The sequence below is a fragment of the Pteropus medius genome, unplaced genomic scaffold, assembly GCF_902729225.1.
Source record: "Pteropus medius unplaced genomic scaffold, Ma_sr-lr_union100, whole genome shotgun sequence".
NCBI classification, from domain to species: domain Eukaryota; kingdom Metazoa; phylum Chordata; class Mammalia; order Chiroptera; family Pteropodidae; genus Pteropus; species Pteropus medius.
In genome coordinates, this window is record NW_024340692.1 from 18,155,893 (window position 1) to 18,179,103 (window position 23,211).

Sequence of the window (23,211 nt, forward strand, 5' to 3'; positions counted from 1 at the left end):
AATACGCTTATTCAGAACTCTCATTTTCACATCATAAAGATAAAGACTAAGAAAAAGATGAAGAATCTATATTACAGATTCTAGAATACTGAGTCCACCAAACCTCATTGAATCCACATTAGAGAGTTTTTAAATTGGCCAAAATCGCTTTTAAATGTAGATCTGTACCTTACCTAATAAATAGAATGGATTCTTTACCAAGCCAAACTCTCAGCCATATAAGTTTGGATTTTCAACCATAACACACACTCTTCCAGCAACCTTATTCAGTTTATCAGTATAGACTCTCTCCATTTATTTACTCAGCAACCATGTATTAAGTGCTCGGCCTGTGTCAGACAATGGCATAGCCAATGATAAGTTGATCTACATTGGTTTGCTTCACAAACTTTACAGCACATCAATTTAATTATATTTGATACTCTTAAGTAGTTTTAATTTCTCTTTTACCTTACAAGTCCAAGAATCTCTCCTTTGAAAAGGTTTTCTTTAGGCTACAGTAGCATTGAGGAAAAAGCTTTAGGATAACAATAAAAAGCCAGGTTCTGGGCCCAGCTGCATCTTTGATAGCCTACTACCTTGAGAAAGTAATTTACTTTTTAAGTCTCTCTTCATATATAAAATAAGGCTCATATACAGCCCCATTTCTTCCACGAGGTTGTTAAAATGAATAAAAAAGATGCTTTGTTTACTTTGAATCTATAAATCACTACGCAAATGTACAATGATAAATATAAGGCACATCCTCAGAAAATAAAGGCCACAACTGATGATGATAATAATAATAGTACTAGTAGCAATCCATATCATGAATAATAAGACCAATGTAGAATTTAGAACTGAATTCTCTTTTATCCATTAAACAAGAGAAAAGATCTTAAAATTAATATTTATCAAGAGCACTAACAATTTCCATAATTTGACTTTAAATAAAAGAATTTTGGCCATAATCTTTACCTCAATAATTCTAATAATTATCTTTTAAAAAATCAAATATGTACAGAAAGATTTGTGTTCAAGATGCTTCAGAGAACAATTTTATAGGAGAAAGTATGGCAAAATCTAAATGTACAAAAAGAGGGTGATGTTTAAAATAATACAGTATAACTGTGATATGGAACATAATGAAGCCATTAACCATCATGATTAAGAAGATGATTTGAGGTGGAAATAAGCACAACAGACTGTCCTTATCAATGCTCAGCATACATCAGAAAATGTTCAAGGCACTAGGACCAGAGTAGAGAGTAAACAGACAAACTCACTGTTTCATAGAGTTTAGTCTAAGTAGAAATAACTAGATAGAAACTATAGATGTCATATGGTCACAGTGACATGGAAACCAGTCACTGAGACTCCTTAGGCCATGTCAGAATGATGCTCACTTACACACAAATCTGACCACACACAATTGAATAATTGAGGAATTATTCTAAATAAGTAGTTATGAATTAAATATATATTAAAATAAAAGGTGGAAAAATCTATAAAATGGAAACAGTTATCTTTAGATAATTAAAAAACAGATTATATTAATTTTACTCCTAAACTTTATTTTCCAGAGGTTTTAATGACATGGAAAAAACAAACTATATAAAAGTACATTCGAAGAAAGAATTTCTAATTGTCAGATGTAGCTAGTAACCTCTGTTTTCAAGGAACTTTGAGTTCCATCGAACTGAAACAAATGAAAATGGAATGGGAAGATGATGAGAAAAAGACCAGATCAGGGTAGGCTGGAGTAATTAGAGGATTCAGAGAACTAGAGCATCTCAGAGGTCACCCAGGATTCATATGAACAGACTACTGAATAAAGGGAATGCAGATGAGGGACACATTTTGGCAGGCCCAAGTGGAGTAAATGAATTCGTCTGCTGGGAAAGTTTTTTTTTTTTTAACAACTTTATTGAGATATATTTGACATAAAAAATGTATATATTTAAGGTATCCAACAATTTTTGATACAAGTTATATCACACATTGATACATACATTATAAAAAGATCACTAAAATCAAGCTAACTTATCACTTCTACATAGTTACCATGTGTCTATGTGTATTGAGATTTAATTTAATATCTATCCTCTTAGCAAATTTCAAGTATATAATGCAGTACCCTTAACTAGAGCCACTATTCTGTATAGATTTCCAGAACTCATTCTTCTTGCTTGACTTTGTATCCTCAATTCTTCTTCCCCATCCCTGGCAACTACCATTCTACTGTCTACTTGTATAAGTCTGACAGATATCTGCAGTCCCATGTTCACTGAAGCATTATTCACTATAGCCAAGATACGAAAACAGTGTTTCAAGTTAGGTAAAAGAGAAAATCAAGGATTGGAGAGACAGACTGGAACTATATTTTAGCAGTCTAAAAAGCTGAGTTGAGTTTGCTTTTGATGTGCACAGCAAGGATTCATTGAATATTCTGGAACAAATAATGATATTCTGAAAGCAGGATAAATACACAAGGTAGTTAGAAAAGAGAATAACTAGAGAATGGGTGATGGGCTATAAGGCTGAGGTGCTAAGCATTTGAACTGAAGTGGTCACAACTAGAACAGAGAGGAAGGCAAAGCACTTGCTAGCCATTTCAAAGGAAACCAGTCTCTGAGACTACTTAGGCCATGTCAATTGAATTGAGTAACTGAATAATTAAGGAATTATTTCAAATAAATAATTTACCTAGCTGAACAGCCATCAGGCAGAGGCAAAAATTGAAATTTTGTACGTTAATGTTATCCCCTCAGGTCACTCGCATGGGTTACCAGTAGTAAAGTGATGGCAAGTCTACATATCAGAATTGTTTCTGCCAACGTTCAGCCAGCGGGGTTGAAATGGAGAGAGAAATGAACATTCAAACAAATTATTATCAATTACTTATCATAAATTAGAATCAGCATACAAGTCTACATAGCCTGGCACTTTGCTGGCTATGTTTAAATTTAAACGCAAAGCTATTTTATCTTTTTTCTTTTTTTTAAACTTTTTTTCCTCCTCTTTAATTCCTCCGCCACTTCCACCCCTGACCTACAGATGTTGCTGTCTTCTCTTAAAAACTGGATCTCTGAAGGTGGGGCATCCCCTCCCATGGGCTCATGAAGCACACACCCTGTTCCATGGTGCACCCAGTGTATAGTCTGTGGCTCTACCTGGGGCAGGAACCCAGGACCTTCTGCATGTAAAGCAGGTGTGCTAACCACTACACTATGGAGACACTCACACAAAGCTGTTTTAGATATATGATTCATGATTCATTTTTGTGTGTCAGGACAAAAATGTGAAAAGATGCTGAGCCCACACCTTTTCCAACTATAATCTATGCTGGTTTGGCCTCAATTTGAACTTTCCACTAATCTTATCAGTTTAGGCCAGATTTTTAACAGAGCAATTGAATCACAAAGCCAGTGCATAGCATCCTGTTAATGAAATTCATCTATTTTTACACAAGAAACATTAATGGGCCTTCTCTATTCTTGAAAAGGTATAGAGTCCACAAAAAGACAAGCTGCAATTCCTGCTCTCAAAGTTCTCAGTCTGCGAGCAAGAGACAGATAATTTCTTGAGTTTTAACAGTGGTTGGTAACAGTGCTTGGGCCCACCTACAAGGGTGCCCACCTCAGACTGGGCTCTTTAAAAAAAACTTTCTAGAAAAGGGTTTGGAGGGCAAACTATACCTGGAGGTCAAATCTAGCTGGAGGCTTACTTTTGTAAAAATAAATAAATAAATAAAAGCTTTATTGGAACACAGATACAATTATTCCTTTAAGTACTGTCTATGGCTGCTTTCCTGGTACAATGGCAACATTATGTAATGGCTAGGGATACCATATGGACCTCAAAACCTAAAATAGTTACTACCCGGCCCTTTGCAATAAAGCTTGCCAACTCCTCTTCTAGAGAAAGAGGAGATGAAGGATTTGGAGACAGAGTTTGGCCATTCCAGGTAGGAATGCATAAGAAAAGATAGCAAAGTTGCCAAAAAAAAAAAAAAGGTTGTTTCTGGAAACTATGTTTGGCTGAAACTGGAGAGAAATATAGCTAGAGGGATAACCATGGAACAGACTGCAAAGCATTTCATGCTTAGGTGGCTGGAAAAAATATATTAATAATGACTACCATTTTTGAATGTTTGCTATATGCCAGGTACTACCATACTAATAATTTCACATCCATTATCTCATTTAAGCTTCACAATAGTCCTATGAATTAAAACTATAACCTTCATTGGACAAGCGAGCAAACTAATGAAGAGAGAACTGAAGTGAGGTCACTTCACTAATGAATGGCAGGCAAGGGGTCTGACCTCAGGTGGTGTGATTCCTATGCAAATATGAAGCAATTATTCACCACGAAGACTTTGGCAGATGCCATCAAAAGAGCTAAGACCTATGGAACCCCACGGATTGCTGCAAGATAAAGAACATGTACTGCATTTTCCTAAGGAGAATTCATTATCCACTGGAATAAAATTTAAACTAAAGGAATTCAGGGGGTGTTAACGAGTTGGTGCTTCTTAATGACCAATTAGGGATATTTTTCCTTTCAAAATCCTGAATGCAGGGTATATGAAATTCTGATGGACAGAGGCAGAGTAAGCTAATGAAAAGAGTAGAGTATTAGAATCAGAAATGTTCGATTTTTGTTCTACCTGTAAACCTCTTCTAAGTTCAGCAAGTTACACAGGAAACTAGTTAGAGTCTCAGCATCCTAATCTGTAAAATAAGAACTGTCATACACACATTCCAGGGTGACTGAAGATGACAAAAATGTGTAAGTGCTTAGCACCATGCCTAACACTAAGTAGCAGTCCAATTATGCTGGTTTATTGTCATTGAATTTTTAGGAAGAAACAAGTATTCGACACAGAACAGAAATAAACAAGGGTTCAATAATTGTTGGTTGCATTAATAAATTTTTCATTAGGAAATGAATTTAGCTAATATCAACCTTAATCAGATGCATTTCCGCTTGAACGACAAAGCATAACATGAGAATCTTTTTAGGATTTGAAATTATCCAGATGCCTTTCTCTTATCTTTCATCTTTGCCTTGACTACAATTCAATTAATCACTGTTTGTTTGTTTTTTTTCCAAAACAATCTCACAAAATCTTAAATCTCTCCTCCCCTTTCCTGTCTCTCTATCTTATGTCAGGTTGACCCTGATGCTCTCTTGACTTGATTGGTGCTATCACCTCTGGTTGCTTTTGCTGCCTCCAACCTTTTCCGCTCCTCTAGCCCATTCTCAAAACTGGCTGCTAGTATCTTAAGATGATGTTATCGGTTTTCTTACAATCTCCAATGGCTCCTCATTGCATGCAGAATGAAGTTTGAACTTCAAATAACACACAGACCCATTCCTACTTGGCCTTCATCTAACTTTCCTGCCTCAATCTGCCCTTGTCTTATTTGACAACTAGAAAATCTCTCTAGATAGAAATCAAATATCTCCTTTGCTTTGTAAAGCCCTTTCTAATTTATTCAGGCAGCATTGGTCCATGACCCCTTCAACTTCCACAGTCCTTCGTATATATCTACATTTTGGTATTCCCACAATGTACTATATATAATCAACATGCATATCTTAAGTGTGGGTGTGGGTACCTCCAAATCAGGATTCTGTTTCATTTCACTTCACATCCTCAACATCTTGTGTATTTCTTTTCTCATACTAATCACCAGTAAATATTTGGTGACTGGTAAATAAAGTCATAATTACTCATCTGACTATCTTTATAAATGGTACCATTACATTAAAAACAACTTCATATTGAGTCTATTAGAATTTGGCACTTCCTTACCTACTGTTTATATGGCCTTGTCCTGTGCCCAATGGGATATACAAAGAAAAAAAAGAAGAAAAAAATAACCAGGATCTTTCCTCCTGTGCCAAATTTTAGGAATTTAGGAAAGGGCACAGATGATCATTAGATGCTGGGTTTAGATTAGGTAAAAACACACACCAGCTGCCCACATTCTCTCCCAGCTCCAGAAGATATTGCAACACCAACAGTTGATAGGTTTTCTTTTCATGTAAACAAGATTGCATTCTGAAATTAAGACCATATACATAGAATTTTTAATCAATATTGTACAAATGGATGTGACTTTTTCTTTACAAACATGAGAGGAGGGCCAAACCTTAAACCGTTCTAACCACCATAAATTCAGAGAGTTCACGGGGACTTTTTTTTTAATATATTGAGATCTAATTATAATTGCTTTTAAACAAAAACATAATTTTATTAATTTCATCTCCTCTTGATGGTTTTTTCACAGTGCTATGCAAATTATCCACTCTATTTGTCTTTATTCTCTGCACCAGGGCTGCTTCAAAGAACAGTAATTAATATTTGGTAGATGACAACTAATACATATTCAAGATGAAAATATATTTTAAAGGATGCCAAAGGCTAAGAAAACATCTATGTACCTATTCTTCATTACCTCACATCTAAATGCATAAACACTCAAAGTTAATAGAATAAAAAAAGAAAAGAAAGATGAAACTATCCATCGAATACAGTGTTATTTTTTAAAACAATAAGCTGGCAAATAGCTTCCTTTACAAAAAGACCTAAGTTTATCTATTTTGTTTACTGAGGAAGTATTCCTAGTGCCTAGCACAATGCCTGGAATATTGGACATGCTTAATAAATATTTGTTGAATGAAAGAATGAATGAAGAGAATTAATAAAGAGAAATTTTATTCCTCAAGGAATAAAAGGACAGTAACGTATGTAGGGAAGAGGGAACCTACAAGGGAAGAAAAACATCTGAAAGTTAAATTTTACTGATATTAGCATTTAGACAGGGCTAGTTTTCCTAAATAGGAAACCATTTATGTCAGTTTACCAGGAGAAAAATCACACACGCACACACACACACACACACAATGTAAGTGCAAGTCAGTCTTTTCTTTAAAGGAGAGAAATGGAATTTTCTTTTAAGGAGAGGAAGTAAAAAAAGTCAATGTACCTAAAACTTCTCCAGAGACTTAGAGTAAACTGATATCAACTCAACCCAAAGATGTTTGTTCTGTTCCACCACTTTTGTTATGATCGTGTTATATGTGTCACTGCCTTTATGAACCATATCTGACAGTCTCCATTGGATTAGGGGACTTTGTTTTATGGTATTGAGGCCCCTTGAAAAATGAAAATGGAATTGCTTGAGGGATCAAGGATTGAACTCAAAGACAACAAAATGGTCTAAAATCTGAACTCAGACTTTAGGGGTACAGGTTTAGAGCATTAATAAGGTTTGATATGGGAGATTCAGGGCTAGTGTAGGGGTAGCAAAGAAACTGATTTAAACTGAATAAAAAATTTTTCTTGGGCCTGTGCACTGAGTATGATCTACTTACTAATTTGGAGAGGGGATGGTTTAAACTGGCTATTTTCTCCTACATGGTCTTATATCTTATTGACCCTAAAGATCAATAACTCATATTATTGAATATCTAGTAAGTAGCAACCCTAAATGCTTTGTTCAGTCACCTGATTTAACTCTCAAAATTATGTGATAGAAATCATTATCCTTTTTTTATAGATAAGAAAATACTTTGGTGGTTGAGATTAAATAACTTTCCTGGGGGCATAAAGTAAGTAGTCACAGTGCAATTTGTGTGCATATGGTTAGGTCCCCAAAACTACACAGTTAACAAGTCCTGAATATTGTACAGTCTCTTTATATTTGTTCAGCGGGTAAATGAAGAACACTTAGAGGGCATGTTTATCTCCTCACTAGCTTGTGTACTGTCTGCCCACTTTTCACTTTCTTTTATATTTCACCCCCGACACTATAGACACTACCCTAAAATGGCCCCAATAATGACCTTTGCTGTGTAATATTCACAAGGCCAAACTAAAACCTAACCTTTAGTTGTACAACGTAGACATAAAATTTAATTTGCCCCATTGTATTGCAGTTGTCGTAGTTCCAATCTTCATAACATATAAGGTAGCTCTAAACCCTATCGCACACGAGGTGCATGTTCTGTGGTCTACCAAGCTATAAACTATAAGATGTAGAAAGATTATACCATTTGAAGGCAGATTCTAGTATCTAGTAAGACCTAGGAAATAAAATTTTAATATGATGGATTCTTTTTCTATATTAATGCCCTATTATAAGAATCAGTTCATCATAACAATAATGGGCTGTCATAATTTTATGTTGTGAAACAGACTTGATATCGCCACTCTCTGAACAGCTTATTGATTCCTTTTACTTCCTTTCATAAAGTGAAAAATAGAAGTAGGATGTAGTGAACGAACTTGAAAAATGAATGTCATTATTCTCTTGAAGAGATACTTTTAAAAAGCCTACTCTGTCCAATGGTCTGTATATGGCAATCACATATTTTGAATCGAAAATGAAACCTGTAATAGGTACACTGGTTAACAACAGGATTGAATACTTTAAATTGATACTCTCAGGGAAATTCTCACGTACATGATATATGGCATAATATGCACACAGGCTGTACTCAAAATCTTTACTGTTGTACTGGAGAGACAAAACAATAGCTCATGAAGCAGAGAAAACCCAAGATTCTTCTGATTATTATAAATGACAACAGACAGTGTCTTATACAACAGAAATATTCAGTTTTGGTTTTTGTTTTTTTTTTGAGTGAATAATATATTTAACCTGCAAAATGTGTAAGAAAGACCACATGTGCTTTGAAGTGACAGAAAAAAGAGCAATGTAATTAAAAAATAAAGCTTCATTCTTTAGGTCTTTGAATAGCCCCCAAAGATATGGGGTTCTAATTAATCTCTGGAATCTGTAAATGTTACCTTATTTGGGAAAAGAGTCTTTGCAGATATGGTTGAGTTAAGGATCTTGAGATGGGAAGACTATCTTGGATTACCTGGGTAAACCTTAAATGAAATCATGTGTTCCTTTAAGAAAGAGGTGGTGGTAAATTTCACCTGAATAGAAGAGAAGGAGCAGGAAACATGACCACGGAGGCAGAGACTAGAGTGACATGTCTATAAACCAAGGAATGCCTACAGCCACCAGAAATTGGAAGAGACAAGGAACAGATGCTCCCTTAAAGTCTCTATAGGGAGTGTGGCCCTGTTGACACCTTGATTTCAGCCATTGATACTAGTTTCAGACTTCTAGCCTCCAGAACTAAGAGAGAATAAATTTGTTGTCTTAAACTACCTACTTTGTGGTTATTAGCCACAAGAAACTAATATCGTCTATCATGATTAAGTTTCAATATAGTATAATTGTCTAATTATTATTCTTCAAATATATATGAACGCATATTTTTCTATTTATCTAGACCTATTAAAAACAACCTAATACAAAAACCTCTTTTATTCATGTATTATAAATAAAAGCAATATTAAGGTCGACACTGAAATACACTTTTAAGGAAGTAAACCCTCAAGTTTTAGAACTATTAAAAAAAATTGCAAACTGTTTTCAAGAAATATAAACCTCAGCTGCGATGTATGGCCATTAAGCTCTTAATGTTAATGTGGACATTGATTGATGGATTCCAGCTTACAAAATGCTTCTCCTAACTTCTGTTGCTGCCTCACTGAAACAGTTTTCTATACCTGCCCCGCCCCCAACTTCAAAACACATATCTAAAAGACTCTCTGAGGTCCCCATCCCTAACAGCCTTTCTAGTTTTGTGGTGCAAGGACTTTTATAAAATATAAACCAAATAATATTATAAAAGTAAAACTTGGAAGAAATCATAAAAAGATTGTTTCCAAAAAAACCTACTCTGAAACTGCATTAAAAAAAAAAAATGTTGAATTTCTATTATTGCCAGAGGCCTTAGGAAAACATTTTTTAATAATCCTGTTACAATATTCCAATGGTTGTTTTTTTTTTCATAAGATATTACTTTCCATTAGTTGACAGTAAGGTTTAGAATTGTCTTTACTAATAAATAAGTTTTTATATGTATTTATTTTATGCATGTGCAAAAAAAGACCTAGTTATTCTACCTGTAGAATCATGGTATAGTTTGGGATATTTTTGGCCCCTGTTAAAAGTTGTATATCAATGGAATAGATGTAATAATATAACTTATAGCAGGTATTTAAGAGAGCAGAAGAAAAGCTAACACATTATTTCTTCTTATAAATTTTATAATATATAATCAAATATTGTCAAATATTTTTTAATTATGACTTTACTTTTAATAAATCAGTTTGGATTGGTTGACAATTTCTCACTAACAAAATGAATTTTTTTTCTGTTCATACATTTTCCCCAAAATTAGTAGCACGAACTAATTAAAGATACGAGGGCTTATGTAACCCTTGTTGCATAATTAAAATATTACTTATCATAAGTAAAAAATATATTTGGTTTCTGCAATAATCTCTCTATCCTATATCATTGTAAATAGATGAGAATTATATAAAATTCTCAAAAAAGCACTACCTGAAAATATACCTAAGTGCTTTATGATGTTTCCATTTTAGTTACAATCTATTTCAGATATGACTTTAAAAGGTCTTTTAAGGACAGTATCCACCTATATTTTTGCCAATGTTATTGAAGTACAATTTACATACAATAAGACATGCCCATTTTAAATGTACATTTCAATGAGTTTCAACAAAATTATACACCTGTGAAACTAACACCCTAAGATATAGAACATTTCTGTCCTCCCAGAAAGTTTTCTGTGCCCTTCCCCAGACAATTTAACATCTACCCCCAGCCCTAGGCAGTCACCGATCTGCTGTCATTCGAGATTGTTTTTCTTCTGGAGGTTCACATAAATGGAATTAAACAATATGTCTTCTTTTGTGCCTGATTTCTTTTACTCACCATATTTTTAAGATTTAACCCATATAGTTATATATGTCAATATTTCATTCCTTTCTATTGGTGAGTATGCTATTGTATGGATAGACCGCAATTTGTTTATTCATTCACCTATTAATGGACATTTGGAGTGTTTCCAGGTTGGGGCTCTTACAAACAAAACTACTATGAACATGCAAGTGACAGACGGTATGATCACATATTTTTGTATAGGTCACAGGGCTATACAGTAAGCATATGTTTAATTTTACTGTGGCAGCCTAACTGCCTGGCCATTTCCTGCCAGAACGAGTTTGTTTCTAACTGCTTTCCCCCACCTCAAGGACTCTCTAGCTAACATGTTTTTTCATAGCTTGCCAACCAGTTAATGTTCTCCCTTATCTCTGTAGCTGTGTAGGGATGACAAGACTGTATAAAACTGCCTGTTATGTTATAATCGGGGCTTAGCCTTTGGATAAGAATCCGCTGAGCTAGTGCTGGCATCAATAAATGCTGCTTCCTGTTTACAGCCTCTGTGTCCCGTCTCTCCATTCGAGAATCCTGCAACATTTTGAGAAACTGTCAAACTGTTTTCTGAAGTGTTTGTACCTGTTGATAGTCTAATAATATATGGAAATTTCGATTGCTCTACATCCTTGGCAGCAGTGAATGTTAATCATTTCAGTTTTAGCCTTTCTATTGGGTGTGTAGTAGTATCTCATTGTGGTTTTAATTTGCATTTCCCTGATAAACTAATGATATACTGAACATCTTTCATATGCTTATTAGCTACTTACACAACTTCTTTTGAAGTCCCTGCTCAAATCTTTCAGAGAAGAGTGACTGCCCATTTTGTTGAAAAATATATATCCACATTCTAATGTAGTACCTGTCCCATGGGCACTCAATAAATAGTAACGAATGAATGGCTGCTGCTCTTCCAAAGTATTATCTCACAATTCTATGAAATTAGTGAATAAAGAATCTATAAGACACAGTATTGGAAACAGATATCTGAGGAAAGTATTAAAACAGTAAAGTATTAAAATAATAAAGTGCCAACAAAAGAAAAATATTAAAGAACACAACATGCTGGGCTCCCTCATAGACTTCTAAACTAAAAGTATTCTATTTCTAAAAACAATGACTATTGTAAAGGAGACAATGATCACTCCAAAAACCAAACATCTATTTCATACCCATCTTTATTTAACCACTACTCACTTACCTCAAAAGTTATTTGTTTTCTCTTCAAACAAATGAAATAAACCATTTTTCGTTATCGTGCTATCACTAGCAAACACCTTACAAAAAATTTTAAAAGACCAATTTTAAAAATTTTAAAAAGACTAATAACTTTTCTATGGTGAGAAGGGCATATTGAGAAATGAGAAAGGGATGGAGACATAGATTAAAGAAACTGAAAATTATTTTTTTTAAACACTGAGCAATTGTTGCTTTTAATTCAGCTTTAACAGTATGCTTTAAAAGAAGCAATGTTTGTTAGTATCATCATGGAACATAATGAGCCCTGGAATATCTGGGTCCAAACTCCAATTTCCATAATATTGACTGTGAGATGGTCTTGTGTTGGTTTTGGGATGACAAGCAACAGAAACAGATGCTGGCAAACTCTAACAAAAGAGAATTTCTGAAAAGGATTATCAGGAACTCCCAGAATCTGTAGGAATTTTGAGAACCTGAAAGGTAGAAAACAAGGCAAGTTGTTGAGGAAGCCAGAAACTCAGCAGTTCTGTCAGCAGAAACCGTCTCTAGACACACCTCTGTCGAGGTGGCACAGAACTCCTAGCGGTCTCATTGTTCACATTCTAAAAAGGGAGCCTCTGATTGTATTTTAGGTCTCGGACTTGTCCCCCATGACTAGGTACTGGTGGGTCCCTCCTTAAGCCCAGCAGACTATACCTAGAGAGAAATGGTATTTCTATGTTGTTAGAAAAGGGGGAAATATCCTGAGAAGCGAGGAACTAATCGGTCTCCACTAATGATCTCAGAGAAGTTAAATATCTCAATCTATAAACCACCACTGAAAACGATCCCTCTTTCCCAACTTAAAAGGATCCCTAAAAGGCCCTAACAATGCAATATGTATACATAAGTGCTTTGAAAACCATAAGGCACCTAGCAAATGTTAACATTTCATTACAATGACATCAATTGGAAGGGGAAGTATGAAAACACATGGTAGTAGATGCAAACCTGAGGAAAATAAAACTACAAAGCCATCATAAAATGTAAAACATTAGAGCCTTTATGGGTTTTGCTCATCCTGATATGGCATCTACTTCCTAGGGCAATTTTTCTTCCAAAATAACTTGTAAAATTAGTAAACAGAAAAGGCTTTATTAATGGAATTTAATGCAGTATGGTAATTACTTATAGTTGTAATACTGGGTGGGGTTATTTTATTTCTTTTGAATAGACTTTTTTTCATTAAAAGGTTTATTTTCTCTGCAAAGGACCCAGAAATCAAATGACCATTTAGATATTTCAATATTGAGAAATTTATTCAAATATGTAGAAGAGACTATATTTTCTAGTGGTGTTTTTGTTTATCTACATATTGGTAGGCTTCTCTTTGCCAGAGAAATAGAGTACTGAGATAATTTATTCCTGAGCAAGTTGAAAAATCAGTCAGGTATCAAGTCATTTAATTTCTGTTGGCCATAAATCTTGAATTCACTTAGTTTAATTTTCATAACGGAGTAATAAAAAATCAAAACATTTGCAATTAAAATTTCAAACCCGAAATACAAGTCACAAAACATGTCCCCTTAAATGTTCTGCTATAACAATATGAATATCGTCAATACTACTGAACTATACACTTAAAAATGGTCAAATGGTCAATTTTGTTATGTATATTTCACCACAATAAAAAAAAAATTGAAATATGCTATAAAAAAGCTGTGATGTAAATAATATCAATTTGGCTTATTTCCTTCCCATAATAAAACCAGACTGATGATTTCTGTTCCATAATAAAGGTGAGAATAATGGTAACTATGCTTATTTCTTGGTTCAGATACATATTTCAAGTATAATTCTGACACTCTTTGAACATTAAACTCCTGAGTTTCTTTCAGTGAAATCCAACAAACCTATTCTTTAAAAGTGAATCATGAATTATGTTACTAGTAGTCAACCAATCACGGTCCAACTAGTTACATATACTTACATTTAAAATGTTCTGCTACGTCTAATTTTAAATAAGTTTTTATTGTTTCCATATATAAAACCTTCATAAACATTAGCTACTTTCTTAGTCTCACATTACTCTTCATGAGGAGGAAAGAACAGTAGGGAACTGAGAAATCACCAGGTGGGCAGTGTGGGTGGAAAGTCTGGTTGGGAGAGAAGAGGCTCGGGAGAGAATTAGAGAGTGAAGAAAAATGCTGCAGGCAGGAATGCTATATGGACTTCCTGTTGGCCACTTCCTCCCTCAAAGAGCCACCTAATTAACCATGAACACCATGCATAAACCATGTATAAACCCCTCCTTTCAGAATGATGTTTAGAGCAAAGGTGTAAAACATATTCTGAAGGGAGTGAAGTAGCAATTATTATAGAAATGATAATACGACTACCAATTTATGAAGGAACCATGACTTTTCTGAAATCATACTGAGAGAAAAATATGAAAAAAGGATTCAGTATCTTAGATACTGAAGGAAAATGTGACAGATTATCTATACAGTTATAAATGCACACTCATAGCAAGCAATACCATCTGCATATACTATTTAATACTATTTAGGGCAATGGTTTTCTACCTTTTGTCTCAGGGGATCCTTCTGCCTTCGAGACCCCTCAGTCTACTCACTACTGGACCTAGTGGCAAAGTTATAACCCCTTGACCACATGTCTAATTTCCCAAGGAATTCCAATACACATTTTATGAAAACCTGGGGTTTCACCAACTATAGTTTGAAAATCATTGTCCCCTTATACTTCACAAACACACACAAAAAATCGACACATTTTTCTAGTAATATACCTCCAAAGACTTCTAAATAAGCTAAAAATATTTCCATGATTACTGAAATTAAAAAGGGACTCCAAATGAGACACATTTGTCTGAATCCATATATCACTATGCTTGGTTTCTTAGAAAGTTAGCTTTTGAAAATTATTCAGCTGATCATCAAAACACATATATTATTTGATATTTTCCAGAATCTCTGAATCTTCAAGACAACTATATATTACAGTAACTCAGATAACTTTTTGTTCAGTGGAGATTTAAGAATTTTCAAACCTTTGACTTTATCAGCTCACCACACACCCTCAATAAGACAGGTGACCTTTGAAGCACCACCACATTCATATTACCACATCAAGATGCAATATCTACAAAGCAAAATCTGAACTAAATCTCAGCCCAGTAAACTGAACAAAAGCATTCTCTGACAATCCCCTACACAGATGATTATTAAGAGTTTTGTTCATTTCCCAACACTTTCATTTCAGTCTACCATCGCTTGCTCACCAATGCAAAAAAAAACTGGGAGTTTTCCTGCTGCGAGCAAATTGTTTTCATTAACATTAAATTCACTCCTCATGTTTGCAGCAGATTTTTACTTTTTGACAGATAACTTTAAGCTGAAAACATTATAGGAAATAGATAAACAGGAAAGATCCAATGAAGATAGCCAGAAAAAAATCCTTAAAATGGTTTTTCATTTCTTTATGAACTATCCTTTAATAACCAATCAAAATTTGCCATTTTTGTTTTCAAGATTCATCCTTTTAAGATTATTGTAAATGTGACCAGAATACAGGAGAAGCAAAGACTCCATCTAAACAATGAAGAAAACTGGCATTTTCTGAAAACCTTTGTTTTCTCAGAACAATTTACTGTCACCTTTATCTACAAAACAGTCTTCTAGGACTAAAGCCTAGCACCATGAAAGCAGTTTAATTTTATTTTCTCTCAATACTTTATGTTCATTACTGAACTTTTGTGGATAGAAACATTATGTTTTAGAAATAAAAACAAAATCATGTACATTATACCTTTTGGCTATGAAATTTAAAAAGTATAGTTTAAAGAAATTTAAGAGGACAATCTGGTATATTAACATTATGAGAATAGTTTTGCCTAATCCATTTAACAACATTTCTATTTCTGACATTTTATTTCTTCCTAAATCTCAGCCTCAGCATTCAATTTCACAACCCAGAGAAGCAATATTTTCTTAATGAGGCTAAAATTATTAAGATGTCAATTAAACCTACATATAACTACCCTACTTCCTTCATCCAGTAATATTTCCACTTTGTCTGGGACAAGTTGACAAAAGGGGCCAAATGAAATCATGCTGGCTGAGTCTACGGCCATGCCACCTTGAACAAGCCAAATCTCATCTGATCTCAGAAGCTAAGCAGGGTCGGGCCTGGTTAGTACTTGAATGGGAGACCACCTAGGAAGACCAGGTGCTGTAGGCATAAAAAATAAAAAAAATAAGGGATTGTTAGCTGATAAAGTCCTTGCAATCTGTGAGGTCAACCAAGAGTTGCCTCGCCTAAAAAATAAAAATAAATAAAATAAATAAATTTTAAAAAGGAAGAAATCAAGCTGGCCAAGCTTCTAGACCTTGAGTGATCCCAATTGTATTGAACACAGCTCATCCTTTTCTCAACTTTCCAGGGTTTGCCTTTTGGTTTCCATGCAGAACTTAAATAATTTGGATTCTTAAGGATGCCTTACAGAACTACCATCACTTTACAATGTCATGAGGTTCCTTACATATAATTCAGTATAGTCTTCTATAAAGAAATCTCATTTCTTCACTGTTTCCTACCCCAATTCAGCAACCCTAAGTTCTGATTTGCATTTGTATTAATATACTATTCAGGAACTGCCATTTTGTACCTCATGGCAAACCATCTACCCGTTAAGAGATCTGGGTTTAAATTTCCATTCTCCACTACGCCATTCCAGGAAATTCATTTGTATGGAACTATGCCAAGACACTGTGCTAGGCGTCAGGTAAATTAGACAGGTTTTCTTCCTCTGAAAGTTAATAAGCCAAGAACAGAAACAGAGAATAAGTACAGAAGACAAGTTATATAATAAAAATTTAAGCAAAGCATAAGGTAGGACATAGTTCAAACATGAATGACATGATAAGTTTACCATATGTCCTCTTATTCTCAGAAAGTCATTCTGCTTTTTTGCAAAATCTTGTTTTATAGAAGACCCATCCCCTCCAGCCTTCTCTTTGTATTTCACAGGTTCCCTTCTCTTCCATCACCATTCTCTCTCTCTACAGGCAAAGGTCATTCTATTGCACTCCACTTTATTGTATTTCACATATGTTGCATTTTTGTACTAATTGAAGGCGAAACCCTGCACCAGCAAAAATATCATGACTTGCTTTATTGCTGTGGTCTGGAACCAAATCCACAATAGTTTCAAGGTACACTTGGATATGGTATCGTTTCTATCAGTACATAAACATTTCTTAGCATTGTTCATCTTAAAAGAAAAAAAAAGTACTTTAACTGCACATGCCCTGCCAGGTGCCCATGCCACTTTTTCTGCTCGCTTGTACTCTAAACTTCTCAAAATATAGAGTACATACACTGTCTCCACTGTCTCACGTCATTCCTCAACCTATGCCATCTGACTTCTGTCCCCAAACTGTGACCAAACTGCTTTTCGCTAATTTACAAAGAATCTAAATTGCCAAACACACTGGGCTCTTTAGTATCTTCATATTTCTTGACCATCTCAGCAGCATTCAACCCTCTTGGTCACTTCTTTCCTGAAAGATGGTCCTCTCTCAACCTGTAACGTAATTGCCTATACACATCTCTGGTTGTTCTGTTTCCTTAGGTGGCCTCTCTACTAAACAGTCCCACAAGATTTACCTGGACCTTCTTATCATCTCTCTATGCACTGTCATCCTGATTAACGTCATTCATTCCTTCATTCCCATGGCTTTAATACCATTCATAAATAGATAGCACTTATTGCTAATTCTGACTTGTCCTCTGAAATCCAATCACATATTTTCACTAATCAACTTCATACTACCATCTAAAAATCAATATGTTCAAAACTGAACTTTTTACTTTTGTCCAAAGCTCATTTTCATCTGTGATTTCTGTGAATATCACCATTCCACTGCCCAACCCAAAAACTCAGAACCCATTCTTGATTCATCTCTTTATACTCACATGAATCCCAATTGCAAACCCGATTGCTTCTACCACTAAAATACATTAGAAAATCAGTCAGTTTCTTCCCATCTGCACTGCTACCAACCTGATCCAGGCCGTCATAATTTTTTGCCATGATTTTCCACAATAGTCTCTCACTTCTTCTTTTTTCTTTCCCAATTATTGCCTACAAAGCATTTGGAGAGCATCTAGCAATATCTATCAGCTTACATTACTTCCCTGCTTAAAACTCCTGAATGGTTTCCCATCATACTTAGAATAAAATCTAGCCTTTTTACTTTGACCCACATAACTGGTACTATGATCCCCCCCAATTTCACCTCCTACTACTCTCTAGCTCATTCTCTGGTAGCAGCCTACTGGCCATCTTTTGGTTCCTCCAACACCAAAGTCTTTCCTATTTAAGAGGCTTTGCATATGCTATTCTCTCCACCTGTAATGTTCTTCCCATAAATGAATTTTCCTCCACCTTCAGATTGTTAACAGTTCAAATGCTACCTCTTCAGAGAGGCTTTGCCCTGACCTCCCTCCAAAGCCACACCTCTTGTGCCAGTTATTTTTCTCCATTGCTCTTGGTATCTCACCATTATGTTTCATCCACTTGTTTATGGGCTGGGTCTCCCAACAGACTATGACTTCCACCTAAACCGTGAGCCCAACACCTAAAATACTACCTAGCAGTTTATAATCAATCAACAAATATTTTTAACAAATCACCTTTACAAGAATAAATGAAATGACATATCTATGCTGGGGAGGTCAATAATGTCTCCAGCCCTGCCAACTCTTTTTATATCAGCTTTTGTTATTTTATTGTCTGCCCAATGTCATGAAATACAATAAGGACTTTCACATATTACCTGCTTTTCCTCAACAAATTTTCAGAGTAAGAATTATTTACCAAACTATAAATGTCAAGTAACTGAGCAACTGCTGTTACTCATGAGACAGTGTCAGGGGTAAAATTTAAATCAGACTCTTAACTCCAAATCTTTTGAAGCCCTTTTGATGTCACCCAGAGCTGGCTTCAAGAGTGTGGGACCCTTTTAGTCACACAGGGCCCACATGCTTTGTTTAATGCTCTCCTGTTGCCACCTTGAAATTCTTAATTTCTGAACATGGGCCTTGCATTTTCATTTTTCACTGGGATCCATAAATTTTGCAGTTGCTCCTTACTGTATCACAGGTTTTGTTGTGAAGAGTTTCCTAAATTTATTCCTACTAGTTTGGTATTTTCTTACTTGGAACAATTTGGGATCTAAGTACACTGAATGATTTACTACTGTATTCACAGTCATAAGGCATTTGCTAAAGAAATTTCCAGACCTAATCCCAGAGGTAATTCACTATAGGCATATCTTATTGTGCTTCACTATGGCACTTCACAGGTGTCGCTATTTTTTTTTTTTTTTTTTTTTACAAATTGAAGGCAAGACCCTCCACCAGCAAAAAGATTACAACTTGCTTTATTGCAGTGGTCTGGAACTGAACCCCCAATATCTCTGAGGGATGTTTTTCTTCTTCTCTGTCTTGAGAAATCTCTGCCTATCTTCTTTTTATATCTGTCATTAAATCTCTGAATAAAAGATTACCTTTCCACTTCCAGTCTTCCCAATCCTGTGAAACTAGATTACTTTAGAAGTTCTTAGTCTAGAACCCAATCAAAGCCTTTGCCTAATAAATTATATTGGCCTGATTAGCCCATTACCAAAACCACAAACACTCAAATTGATTGAATATACAGGGGTTCCCCCAGTCTTCGGCAGTGGCATTTCAAGACCCCCACAGGTGCATGAAACCAGGGATAGTACCAAACACTATATATAATGTTTTTTCTTATTCATACATACAGACCTATGATAATTTAATTTATAAATTAGCTATACTAAGAAATTAATAATAATACTAATACCAATATACTGTAATAAAATTTATGTAAATGTGATCTCTCTCACAATATCTTATTTCACAGATTAATCTATCTGTTCTTACTTTCAATCTTAGGAACCTTCATATACAATTTTTTGTTTGTTTTCTTACTGAGAACTTTGACTTTTACACTTAAAGGAAGCATTTTACAGCTCCTCTTTGGCATATCCAAACTGCCAACTATTCTTGGGCTTTGAAGCCATTATTAAGTACTATACGAGTTATTTGAACACAAGCCCTGTGTTACCACAACAATCTAATAACCCATAGGGCTACTAGGAGACTAACGGGTGGGAAATGTGTATGGCGGGGGAACTCTGGACAAAGAGATGATTCACATGGTGGGCAGGAGGGAGCAGGATGGTGAGATTTCATTGTGCTACTCAGAATGGCAAGCAATTTAAAACTTGTTGTTTATTTCTGGAATTTTCTATGTAGTATTTCAGACTACCATTGACCTAAGGTAACAAACTGTGGAGAACAAAACTGCAGATAAGGGGGGACCGCCGTAACTTAAAGTAATGATGTTGCCTTACTTCCTAATTTTTTATTTTTCTTAAGGAGTCAATGATCCTATCCCATACCATGGAATCTCTCAGATATTGTTAATAAAATGATGTTGCTTAACTATCCTGTAGCCTCCCATGTCTTACACCGAAGTTATTATATAAGTCAGAGGTTCTCAGATTGCAATTCCCAGAACAGCTGCAGCAGCAACCACTGCTGCCACATCTGAGAACTTGTTCAAAATGCAATTCTCAGACCACTCATCAGGTCTATTCGGTTAGAAATGCCAGAATGTGGGACCCATGGGTGGGTGGTTTAACAAGCCCTCCAGTGATTCCAATATATGCATGCTAACATTGAGACTCACCCATCACAGAGGATAGTTATGAAAACCGCGCAGTATCCAAATGAGTTATCATCTAAATCATCTGGGGATCTTATCAAATTACAGCTAACCCTTGAAAAATGCAGTTTGAACTGTGCAGGTCCACTTACACACATTTCATTTAGCCCTCATACTTTTTCATTTCACCCTCACAGTTCAACTGACCCACCCAGTTCAAACCTGTGTCATTCAAGGGTCATCTGTAGTGTTGGCAGCCATGACACAGCGACAGAACATCCACAGGTGTGGTATGCCCTGTCCAGTGGTCTATATCTTTAAACACTCCCCAGGTGATTCAGATGGCCAGCAGGTTTGAGAACCCTTTTCTAATGTAGTTGCTGTTTAAAATCAGTTACATATTTCAATGAAGTTTTATTGTTTCGTTGTTGAGTTCCTTCAGAATTCCAAGATAGGTGGAGTTTTTTAATCTCATTGATGTATCTCTGGAGAGCTTGACAAATTTAATCTAAAAGTACTTGTTCTGATGCTTCTGGCATGTTTCAGCAGACAAATTTGCAAGTGAAACAAGCCTAAAAGTCTTGCTTAGTGAAATATGCACAACACAAATTTTTTAAAAATAGCAATTTTAACAAAAATTAATTTATATTCTCTTATTGCTTCTTTTAAATGTTGAGCACATTTTGATTATCTTATAATCATTGAATTGCCCCAGATTTTAGTAATTGGCTCCTTGAATTAGTTTAAGATAAAGAACATTTTGAAACAGATTTAATGAGCTACTTATTGAGGACCTACTGTGTGCATGGTACTGTACTCCATCGGTTAATCAATTTTCCACCCCAGCCACAAGACAGAGGTCAACAGGGATGAAAAAAATGCTTTGACCATCCTCCCCAACTCATTCCTCCCAAACTTCCTTTTATATTCTTCAGAGGGATAAGAGTACATTTTTTCCCCTGATAGTGCATCTGTCAATCTTTGCTCTATATTTCAAGAAAGTAATAGGTAAAGACAAAGAAGGAAGAAGGAAGAAAGAAGGGGGGAGATGAGGAGGAGGAGGAGGAGGAGGACGAGAAGGAAGAAGAGGAGGAAAAGGAGGTAGAGGAAGAAGAAGAGGAAGAAGAGAAAGAAGAGGAAGAAGGAGGAGGAGGAGGAGAAGAAAAGAAGAAGAAGACGATGACGACGACGACAAGAAAAATTTCTCTACATTGTCTTCCATTCCCTCCACTTCTTATAAATACAGAATGTAGAGCCAGGCAGCCTGATTTCAAACATGAACTCCGTGACAATGGGCAAGTTATTTAATATCTCCATGCCTTAGTTTCCTCATCTGTAAAATGTGTACAATAAGGTTAAAATAATCCAATAAATGTAAACCTCATAGAACAGTTTCTAGCAATAGAGTTCAATGTGTGTAACTATTGCTAACATTCCTATGTCAATGCTCTTTGTAATTTAATCTGCTCTTCACAGTTTCAATCTGCAAATCCACATTTACCTGCATTCTAAAGCCTAAGCCCAAGAGCCCATATCATCCTGCTTTCAACAAAACATCTTGCTGTCCTATTCTTGATTTTCTATAACACTTACAGTCTACCTTGCAAAGCCTAGAGTTGTTTCTAACTTCCTGTGTTATTTTTTAGTTGTTACACCTCTCTCCAATCATTGTGGTGTAAAGGAAACATTGTGGATATGCTTGGAGTCAGACAAACCTGGGTTCAAACCTTTATCTCCTTTCCCTCTACTCCTGGCTCACTCTGCTCCAAAGATTTTGGCCTTCTTCTTGTTCCTTAAACACTCCTCTGCCTCAGGACACTTGTACTTGCTGTTCTCTCTGCCTGGAATATTCTTCCCCAGGGTATCTATATGACTTATTCTCCTGTTTCATTCTGATATCTAATAGCACCAATATAATTCTTGCTAGCTAAAACAGTGCCCCTCTCATTTTCTACCTCTCTGCCTTGCTTTATTTTTCCTCATAGTACTTACAATCACTAGATATTTTATTATAGATGTATTTACTTGTTTATGTATCTTCTGTCAGCCCACGTTAGAATATAAGGTCCGGGAGGGCTGGATCTTGGTAAAATAGAAATGACACTTACCTAATCAAGCTGTTGTATGGACTGAGATAACATGTATAAAATATAAAACCTTTATAAATATTTTAAAAAGCCTAAAAAATGCTGAGCATACAGCAAATGTTCATTTTTTTTTCATGATAACAAATAAAGAGGGTAGGCACATCTTGCTTCTCTTATATCTCTATCACCACTGTCATCCCCCACAATCAGTGTCCCAGAGACCTGAAAAAAATAAATGGAAATGCTTCAATTTACGATCATTATTTAGATTTGCAGCGAAAGTCAGTATGTCCTAATTAGATTTTAAATATACTTGGTTGTGAAAATATATGCATATACTTCTTAT

The 23,211-nt window shown here is 35.3% G+C and overlaps 1 pseudogene; it reads left to right on the plus strand.

The window, feature by feature from the left end:
* Positions 1–16,140: 16,140 nt before the first annotated feature.
* LOC120599246 (uncharacterized) lies at positions 16,141–16,259 on the plus strand (annotated as a pseudogene).
* The last annotated feature ends 6,952 nt before the right edge of the window (positions 16,260–23,211 follow it).